The 10,174-nt window shown below is 51.2% G+C and overlaps 1 protein-coding gene across 5 annotated transcripts in view; it reads left to right on the top strand.

The window, feature by feature from the left end:
* The first annotated feature begins 585 nt into the window (after window positions 1-585).
* SLC5A11 (solute carrier family 5 member 11) overlaps window positions 586-10,174 on the top strand; it is a 37,652-nt gene continuing 28,063 nt past the window's right edge. For 4 of the 5 annotated variants that reach the window (XM_078074676.1, XM_036112500.2, XM_078074675.1 and 1 more), the window contains exon 1: window positions 586-1,065. The gene's annotated coding sequence lies outside the window, so the exon portion shown is untranslated. The remainder of the gene's footprint in view (window positions 1,066-10,174) is intronic. The other variant, XM_036112499.2, reaches the window with a different exon arrangement.

Below are 10,174 nucleotides of genomic sequence, written 5' to 3'. Positions count from 1 at the left end.
CAAAGACATGGAAAGCAAGCCCTTGGAAGGACCGAAGCCTCGTGTGTGGTGACCGTCACTGGCCTTTCAGAATCATGCTGTGCGGGCGGCTGCGCACCCAGGGCCCAGCTGGGGCTACTGAAGGAGACAGGTGGGCTTGAGGTGGCGGTCTGTGGCGACAAAGGGTGGCCATGACTCTGCTCTGGCCAGTTGCTGTCCTGTGACCATGTGGACCTGGCATGGCCAGATCTTCAGAATGTCCTGTGAACGTGGGAAATCAGAGCCTTGTTTCAAGTCTCCTGGTTTGTAAATGCTAGTACTTTTTTTTTTTTTCCCCGTGAAAGCCTTCTGCTGTCCTCCATTACCTGCCTGTCTTGGTGTCATGGGCCCCTGGCCGTGGCTGGGTCGCTCCTGACAGCTCCCCGGGGCTCCAGACGCCTTGTCTTTCTTTTGTCCTGCCTTGGTCTGGAGCACACCCAGGGAAAAGGGGCTGAACAAAGCTTGGGCACTGTCCCTGCGGCCGCGGTGGTGGGGCCCTGGCTGCAAGGGCCCTCCTGGGATTTTTCCGCTGTCCCCGGCCTCCCTCGGCAGCATTCCTCCCCCGCCTCCCGCCAGCCCGTCCCAAGCCCGCCTGTCCCCAGAGTGGAGGCGGGCCAGTGGAGGAGTGGGTGAGTGAAGCAGGACAGTGCGGGGCTCCGGCTCCCCTGCCCCTCCCTGCCATGGGCCCCCCTTCAGGTGAGGGCCCCCCATGGAGGCTGTGGAGGGGCGGAGCTCAGGGCATGCCCTCCTCCCCACACGGGCCTGCGTGGAGTTCAAGTTCAAGGGTTCAGCGCTAGGCCTAGCTACTCCTCTGCCTGGGGAGATCATTCTCTTCCTCTGATCCCTGCTGCAGTGAGGCTGGAATTTGGAGTTTGACCCGCAAGGAGGCTCTCAGCTGTAGGCGGTGCAGGAGAGGGTGGCCCTGTCCTCGCAAGCTCTGGCTGTGAGGGGAGAGGGAACCCAGGCATCCCCCCTTCTCGCAGCCCCCTCCTGCCTCCGAGGCCACGGACCGGCCCCCGGGCAGGCGAGCCCTGCATCTGGAGGAAGGTAAGATTCCTACCTGCACCCCGCCCAACCTGACAGCCATTCTCCAAACTGGGGAGGTTGGTCTGGGGACAGGAGGACGTGGTGGCAGAGAGGACTCCAGCTGTGAGCAGGGGGCCCCGGGCGGGGGGGCATGGCTCCTCTCCTTGGAGAAGGCGCCTCACATACCAGGCCAGTGGAGTGCGTTTGGCGGGGGTGGACAGCCAGGGGCACCAGGCATGGGTCCCTGTTCTTCCACAATCCAAGTTCAGAGACTCAGCTCACTGAGCCTCAGATTCTTACCGTTTTTTTTTTTTTTTTTTAAGATTTTATTGATTTATTTGACAGAGAGAGACACAGCGAGAGAGGGAACACAAGCAGGGGGAGTGGGAGAGGGAGAAGCAGGCTCCCCACCGAGCAGGGAGCCTGATGCGGGGGCTCGATCCCGGGACCCTGGGATCATGACCTGAGCCGAAGGCAGACGCTTAACGACTGAGCCACCCAGGCGCCCCTCAGATTCTTATCTGTTAAAGGGGATTATAAACCCCAGCCCAGCCCAGCCCAGCCCAGCCTCTAGGCGTGGCGTCTCGGAAGGACCCAAAGAGAAATGCGGGTGGAAATATCTATGTAACAGCAGAAGGCTGGCGGGATACGTTGCTGCCACCAGGGCAAATCTGAGTTTCACTGAAACGTGCTGGGCACGTGCAGAGGGCTTCCCTTCCCAGACCTGGTCTCACTGGACAGTCACCCTGGTCTCACTAGGACACAGCCACACTAACTCACAGACGGACGGAAAGCCATTAAGAAACATGCCTGAGTTTGCACAGATCGTGAGTGGCAAAGCCGAGACTCAACCATCAACAGCTGAGAGCTGACCCACAACGTCTGTGTTTCCAATAGTGTTCTGCTGAGTGATCCTGGGGACGCGGAGGAGAGAGGTGTCCTCCCCAGGTCCTGGGGATAGGACTTTGGGGAGGAGGGCCCACAACGTGCAGGGGTATATGTATATAGCAAAAGCTCTGAAAATCCCATATTTGTTACACAGATGTATATTGAGTGTCAGCTTTGGGGACACCAAGTGAGTAAGGCAGACACAGTCCCTGCCTTCAAGGAGCTTCCACGGTCTCGGGCACGGGCCGTGATGACTTCAGATGTGCCGTTTGTTTCTACAGACAGTGGGGAAAAAGTGTTTGCTATGATGGCAGATCACTTAAGGACCCGATTTAGATTGAGGCTGAGAGAATGCTCCTCTGGGGAAGGGACAGTTGGGTGACATCTGAAGGATGGGTCAAGCTGGTCACACTGAGGCTGTAGGGAAGAGCATTTCAGGCAGAGGGGAATGAATTAGGGGCCATCAGATTCTGGGAATCGAGAAAGAGACACTGTAAATGCTTTGGGGGTGTGTTGGCATTCCGTGGCCGCTGCCGTCCTCAGGCACATGGTAGGTGCTCAAGGACCACTGGATGGATGAGTCCGTGATGAACACAGGACTTTAGGCTCGCGAGTGTCATGTATGAGTGTCAGGGTGGGCGAAGTGGCCTCCTGTGTGGGATGGGGGTGTACTGAGGTTGAAGAGCATGGTCTCCAAATAGGATGAGTTTTGTTGGAGAGGCCATGTTTGCATTTGGATGCTCTGTTCTCTAGGAAATTATGAGACAAGGTCATCATCGAAGGTCATCACCCCTGGAATTTTCCCTGCCAAGGGTCCACGTGCCAGGCGGTGGTTATGAGCTCAGGGGTTAAGCCTGGGCTGGACCTGGGTTCAGTCATTTACCAGCACTGTGACCTTGGGCCCAGGGCCTCGGCTTTGTTTTCCTCACCTTTCAATGGGGTTAATCCAAGACCTGACCTCTTTGGGTGCTGTGCATTTAAAATGAGATTCACACATGTAGGTGGTCAGGATCTGCTGGACCACAAAGTCCAGGCTCTTTCTTTTTTTTTTTATAACAAGGACAGGGACAGACCCAAGTATTCTAGACCTAATCATGTTGTAAAATGAACTCACCTAATGCTCTTAACAAACCTGTGACAGGTCTGATTACTATCTCCATTTTTTTTTTTTTTTAAGTAGAGGCTTTTTTTTTTTTTAAGATTTTTATTTCTTTGTCAGAGAGAGAGAGGGAGAGAGAGTACAAGCAGGGGGAGCGGCAGGCAGAGGGAGAAGCAGGCTCCCTGCTGAGCAAGGAGCCCGATGCGGGACTCGATCCCAGGACCCTGACATCATGACCTGAGCCGAAGGCAGACGCTTAACTGACTGAGCCACCCAGGTGCCCCAAGTAAGGGCTTTTTTAATGCAGGGCTTGAACTCAGAACCCCGAGATCAAGACCTGAGCTGAGGTCAAGATCAGACACTTAACTGACTGAGCCACCCAGGTGCCCACAGTGTTTGCTGGCCCAAGATCACGGAGCTAGTAAGAGGTAGAGCTGGGATGTGAACCGGGCCATGCAGTTCTAACATCTTTATTAGAGCACATCTCCTTTCTGGAGAGTTCTTGTCTATAATTAAAACCTGTAGTAAAGCTGTCATCTCTGGTCCCTGCAGGGCCCCTCCCTAGTATCTCTCCGTCTCTCATTCTCTGTCCCCACTGATGTGTTTGACATTCTTCGGCAGATAAGCCTGCAACCTGGCAAAATACTTCCGAGCTATTTTGTGTCTTGGAATGTATTTAACATATGCAGATAGTTTTATGCTGTAAATTTTGTTCTGTTCATTTTTCTTTTGTTATGAAATGTTTCAAGATGCACAAAAGTTAAAGAATGATGTTGCACTCCTCCCCGCCCGCCGTGGACGCACACAGGGGAGCCAACCTACGGAACCAAATGCCCCCACCCCACCTGCAGCCGAGTTTCCCAGTCTTGTCCTCGCACTGGGGCGTGGAAAATTTCCACATCTGCTATGGCAAATTATGTAACGGCTGCAAGGAAAAGGGTGAGCAGCCGTCCCTGGGTGCTGAGCTTCCTTTGTTCTCTGGCCCATCGGTGACCGCGAGGCCAGGGTGTTCTGACAAACAAAGCCGATGTTACAACGCCGGCTTTGTCCAAAGCCAGACTCCCCTTAACCCGGCCCTCCCACACAGAGGGTCCCTCACAGGAGGGGAAGCCGGAGCCCACCCCCAGCTTGGCCATCCTGGAGCAGTGCAAGGGCCAAGGGCTGCCTGGGCCGGCGGAAGAACCCACCAGGACAGGGGACCTGCCCGCCTTGTTCACTACTTTGTCCTCTGCGTCTAGCACAGAGCTTGGCATGCAGCTGGTGCCTAATAAATGTGGAAGAAAACCAGAAGGATGGAGGGAAGGAGTGAGGGAGGGGAGCAGACGGGGAAGGAGGTTGGAAGGAAGGGAGGGAATAAAGACAGAGCAGTCAGTATTGGGTGATGGCGGTGTCTGCAGTTGAGGACCTGGGTTCGAATCCCACCTCCGGCAGTTCTGTGCCCTAGAAGCAAGGGGCTAGGACCCGAACCCCAGCTCACTGTTCCCTCTTCATGCCTCCCTTTCGCACCTGTAAGGGGACTGGTAACTGTGTCTGCCTCACCAGGGTGACCAGATGCAGTAAGAGGCCAGCTGTGAAGGGGGTTCCACGCCTGGCGCACAGTGCTCACGGAATCGCCGAGAAGGGGCGCGTTAGCCTGTGAGCGTGTGGCTGAAGCGGCAGCACCGGGGTTCCCAGCTTCGCTGGTCCCTGCTCCTAGTCCTGCCGTGCAGAAGGGCCAGTCCCTCCTGGTCCCTGGCAGGGCCCCCACCTCCCGGGCACTCAGGAAGAGCCTGGAGTCGGTGCCAGTTTGCCCAGAGCCGTGATGAATAGGTTGTTTATCCGCCCCCACCGCCCTCGGTGCCTGGCGGGCAGAGGCCTGCAAGGGGCAGCTGGGGGAGGGGCTGGCCCCACGGTCGGCCCACTGCCCGCCCCTCCTGCCTCCCTTTCAGACCTGCTGGGTTCTAGAACAATCTACCTTCCTGCCCAGTTCAGCATCAATCTCTACCTTGAACTGCTTCCCAAGCTCCTAGCCCTCACCTTCCCCAAAGCCCCCGGATTTGGAAGCAGCAGGTTGAAGTGTTTAAAAACACAGGCTATGAAACCACACAGATGTGGGTTCGAGCCCTGGCTTTGGACATGATGCCAAACCTCCCAGAGCCACAAGTTCTCACCTCGCCGGTAATGTGCAGTAACAGTACCTAATAGGGATTTCATTCCTGAGATAACCTGACGGACCATCTAGCCCCCTCCTCCCCGAGCCTCCAGAATGCCTTTCCCTCCTTTATTATTTTTTTTTTAAGATTTAATTTTAGAGAGTGTGAGTGGGGGAAGGGGCAGAAAGCGAGAGAGAGGGGGGAGAGAGAGAGAGAGAGAATCTCAAGCAGACTCTGCACAGAGTACAGAGCCTGTCTCGGGCTTGATCTCTTGACCCCAAAATCATGATCTGAGCCAAAACCAAGAGCAGGATGCTCAACCGACTGAGCCACCCAGGCACCCCTTTCCTTTATGGGCCTCTGTTCCCACCCTAGAAATTGCAGCCTCCTTCCCTCTTCCTTGCACAAAGGCTTTGGAAGTGTCTGGTCCAGTTGGGTTCGTCGGGAGCAGGTTATTACCCCATTTCATAGGTGGCAATGATCATGAAATCTAGACTGAGGGGTGAGGGGAATCCCGGCTTCTGCTACTTCCTCCCGCATTAGGGCACAGTAAGTGTCTGAGCTGGGCAAGCCCAGTAGCAGCTGTCTCCCCTCTCTCCCTCCCTCTCCCCCTCTGCCATCATTCCTTTCCATCAGTGCAGTGGATCCCTGCTTGCTTGGGTCCTCCCTTCCCGGGAGAGGGCCACCACGTCCGAGGTCTGAGCAGCCATGAGCTCCCTTGCAACAATACAAAGCAAGGTGCAAACCCCAGGGAGAAGTCCAGAGCTATACTCAGCGTGGGAAGGGAATTCAAGATCCTGGAGCGCCCCCCTGAGGCACCTTGTCTAAATGAACATCCAGCTGCCTCGTTTAGGGCAACAAGACATCTCGTAGCAGGAGGTTGTTAAACATCCTACAGTGCACGGGATAGCCTTCCCACCCCATAACAGAATGATCCAGCCCAAAATGTCAATAGTTTCGAAGTTGAGGGAATTTACTCTAGAAACAAAGAACATCCTGCCCAAGTAATTAGGTAGTTCTGTCTGCGGGAGGCTCTGATCAGAAGCACGAAAGAAGCATTACCCTGTCAACTAATCACCAAGCCTTACTGATTTTAACCCCAAATTACTTCTCAAATCCTCTGTTGCCCCTCTACTTCATCTCAAGTCTGAGTCATTACACCGTGACCTTCCTGCCCCCCTTCTTGCTTCTACTCAAGCCTCCCCCACCCCATCTGATCACACGACTCACTTTTCCTTTAACCTAGAGCACAGGCGTACAGCGGATGCATTGCTGCCCATTGGGAGATGCACTGAGCGTGTATGGGAGCATTTTCGGTTGTGACCATGATTTGGGGGTACAATGGAGGCCAGAGATGCTAGACTCCCTGAAATACACAGAACTGCCCCCATGCAATACAAACTTTCAGATATTCTACCAGACCTTCATGTGGGTGAACAACATGCTTATAACTGAGACTAGAACCTACCTCCAGTTTACGTGAAACACAAAATGTTGGCTTTTTAAAAAAAAAATTTTAAAGCAATGAATGTGCCCGCTTTTATCATGACAACATTGTCTCAGATATTTTTCAGAGTGCTTGGTCTTAAAAAGATGGCATATCATGGCAATTGCTTGGACTTTTTTTTTTTTTTAAAGATTTTATTTATTTATTTGACAGAGAGAGAGACAGCAAGAGAGGGAACACAAGCAGGGGGAGTGGGAGACGGAGAAGCAGGCTTCCCGCTGAGCGAGGGGCCTGATGTGGGGCTCGATGCGGAGCCCGACCCCAGGACCCCAGGATCATGACCTAATCTGAAGGCAGACGCTTAACCAACTAAGCTACCCAGGCGGCCTAGACTTTGGGGGCGCCTGGCTGGCTCAGTCAGTAGAGCATCTGACTCTTGATCTCAGGGTCATGGGTTCAAGCCCTCCATTGGGCATAGAGCCTCCTTAAAAAATAATGAAATCACAAAGTATGCTCACAAATGCAAGCATTTTGGTGTATATACACTCGACCCTTGAACAACATGGGTTTTAACTGCATGGGTCCACTGACACATAGTTTTTTTTTTTATATATAAATACAATGCGGTACTGTAAATGTATTTTCTCTTATGTTTTTTAATATTTTATTTTCTCTACCTTTATTGTAAGAATACAGTATATAGTACATATAACATACAAAATATGTGTTAATCAACTGTTATTGGTAAGGCTTCCGGTCAACACTAGCCTATTTGAAGTGAAATCTGGGGGAGTCAATAGTTACCTGTGGATTTTCGGCTCCACAGGGAGGGGTCAGAGGCTGTTCAAGGGTCGACTGTTCAGTTTCTTTGCTGGTGTTCCTTTGCAGATTCACTTTTTATTCTGAGTTTGGGGAATAAAATGGCTTCTGACTTTATTTATCTTAAATTCAGAACTTACTCAGCATCGTAGGTACAAGTGTGTGACTGCCTCTTAGGGTCTGCCCGTGGAGTGAGACAGAATGCAATTGCATGTTGATGCATTCATCATTTTATCATTAATTGATTTCCTTTTATTTCTCGTGGAGTTAGAGCATCGACTTTTTTTAAAAAATTAATTATTTGGGCGCCTGGGTGGCTCAGTTGGTTAAGCGACTGCCTTCGGCTCAGGTCATGATCCTGGAGTCCCTGGATCGAGTCCCGCATCGGGCTCCCTGCTCGGCAGGGAGTCTGTTTCTCCCTCTGACCCTCCCCCCTCTCTCTCATTCTCTCTCTCTCAAATAAATAAATAAAATCTTTAAAAAAAAATTAATTATTTACTTAATTTTCAATCTTTTTTTGTAGTTTCTTTTATTTAATTTTTTTGAAGATTTTATTTATTTGAGAGAGAGAGATTGAGAGAATGAGTGGGAGGAGGGGCAGAGGGAGAAGCAGACCCTCTGCTGAGCAGGGAGCCTGATGCGGGGCTCAAACCTAGGACCCTGGGATCATGACCTGAGCCGAAGGCGGATGCTTGACGACTGAGCCACCCAGGCGCCCTACTTACTTACTTTAGAGAAAGAGAGAGAGAGTGGGGAGAGGCAGAGGGAGAGACAGAATCTTAAGCAGGCTCCACACCCAGCATGGAGCCCGATGTGGGGTTTGAGCTCAAGACCCTGAGATCATGACAGGAGGTGAAATCAAGAGTCAGCTGCTCAACCGACTGAGCCACCCAGGCACCCCAGAATCTGGTGGTTTCTTAACTGTGACATGCTTAGTCACACCTCAGTGTGTAGATGCTGTTGTCTTGGCCTGGAATGCTCCCTTATCCCTGCTCTCACATCTAGAACCACCGACTCATTCTTCAAAACTCAGCTTTAAAAAAAAAATTTTTTTTAAGGTTTTATTTATTTATTTGACAGAGAAAGACACAGCGATAGAGGGAACACAGCAGGGGGAGTGGGAGAGGGAGAAGCAGGCTTCCCGCTGAGCAGGGAGCCTGATGCGGGGCTGGATCCCAGGACCCTGGGATCATGACCTGAGCTGAAGGCAGACGCTTAACGACTGAGCCACCCAGGTGCCCCCAAAACTCAGCTTTTATGCTACTGTTTGGATCTCTTCATTGACAGTGAGGTGGTCTTTACCTTACTCGCTGAATCTTGTAGAAAATCCTGTTAATCATGATAATAATAGCGGCCAAAATTTATGGGGCACAACTGTGCAAGCGGTGCACCCAGCCCTTCATAGGTATGAGCTCACTGCAGTCTCTCAATACACACTCTTATTGCCCATTTAGAGAATTTGTCCTGGTTCTCAGGATTGCTCAGTGGTGGAGCCAGCTCTGTGGCTTCTAAGCCCCCATTCTTAACACATCTGCCTCTAAGCACCTCTCCTATATGGAACATCTTTATGTTGTTATCTGATGAGTGAATTTCCCCATTACTGGGCTGCCCGTGGTAGAGGTCAGGGACTGAGTCTTTTCATTCCCAACCCCCCAGAGTGGAGTCACACATTAACACAGGAATAAGTCAATGCCTAAATCACTTATGGTCAAAAATCACACTTGGGAATTTTATTAGTTAACAATTACCAGCAGTGTAGCCACTTGAAACAACACAAGGTTATTATCTTATGGTTCTGGAAGTCAGAAGTTCTAAGTGGGTCTCACTGGGCTAACATCAAGGTGACAGCAGGGCTGAATTCTTTTTGGATGCTCTAGGATGGAACGCATTAATTTGTGTTTCCAGCTTCTAGAAGCCGCCTGAGTTCCTTGGTTTGTGGTCCCTATTTTTCCATCTTCAAAGCCAGCAACATTCAGCCAAATCCTTCTCACACAGTCATCTCTGGTTCTCTCTTCTGATTCCCTTTCACTTTGAAGGACCCTGTGGTTGCATTGGGCTCACTCAGATAATCCAGGAAAAAATCTGCAAATTTGATTGTCCTCTGGCCATGTAACTAACATATTCACAGGTTCTGGGGATTAAAATGACACATCCTTGAGGGGGGACATTTACCTGCCTACCACAGAAATCCCTTAAATTACACACAAATGCAGGATACTGAGAAACAGCTTAGGACAATGGTTCAAAGTATGGATTCTGGAGCAAGATCGTTTGCCTTCAAATCCCAGCTCTGCCACTTGAGCTGTATTACTTAAGCAAGTAACTTAACTTCCCTGTGCCTCAGTTTTACCATCTGTAAAATGGGGATGATGACAGTAGCGCTTACTAATAGTAAACACTTAGAATGATGCCCAGCACTTAGGAGGCGCTATATGTATCACTAAATACGTACAATTTTATGGGCCATCCAGCATTGGAATAAGACAGTAGTGTCTAGCTGACCCTCAGACAAAATGGTCAGCTTGACCTTCACCCAGCTCAGAGGTTCCTCAGAAATGGGGAGTAACTCAGGTGTCTTGCTTTACTTACACTCTTGGAGTGGGAAACGATCTGTACTATTCATGCTGTTTATTCTTTTTAATATTTTGCCAAGTGAGTGACTGAATTGCTAAAAAATCAGCAGTTGAGGGGCGCCTGGGTGGCTCAGTCGTTGGGCGTCTGCCTTAGGCTCAGGTCATGGTCCCA

The sequence above is a fragment of the Halichoerus grypus genome, chromosome 6 (assembly GCF_964656455.1).
Source record: "Halichoerus grypus chromosome 6, mHalGry1.hap1.1, whole genome shotgun sequence".
NCBI classification, from domain to species: Eukaryota; Metazoa; Chordata; class Mammalia; order Carnivora; family Phocidae; genus Halichoerus; species Halichoerus grypus.
This window is presented reverse-complemented; position numbering and strand designations above follow the sequence as displayed.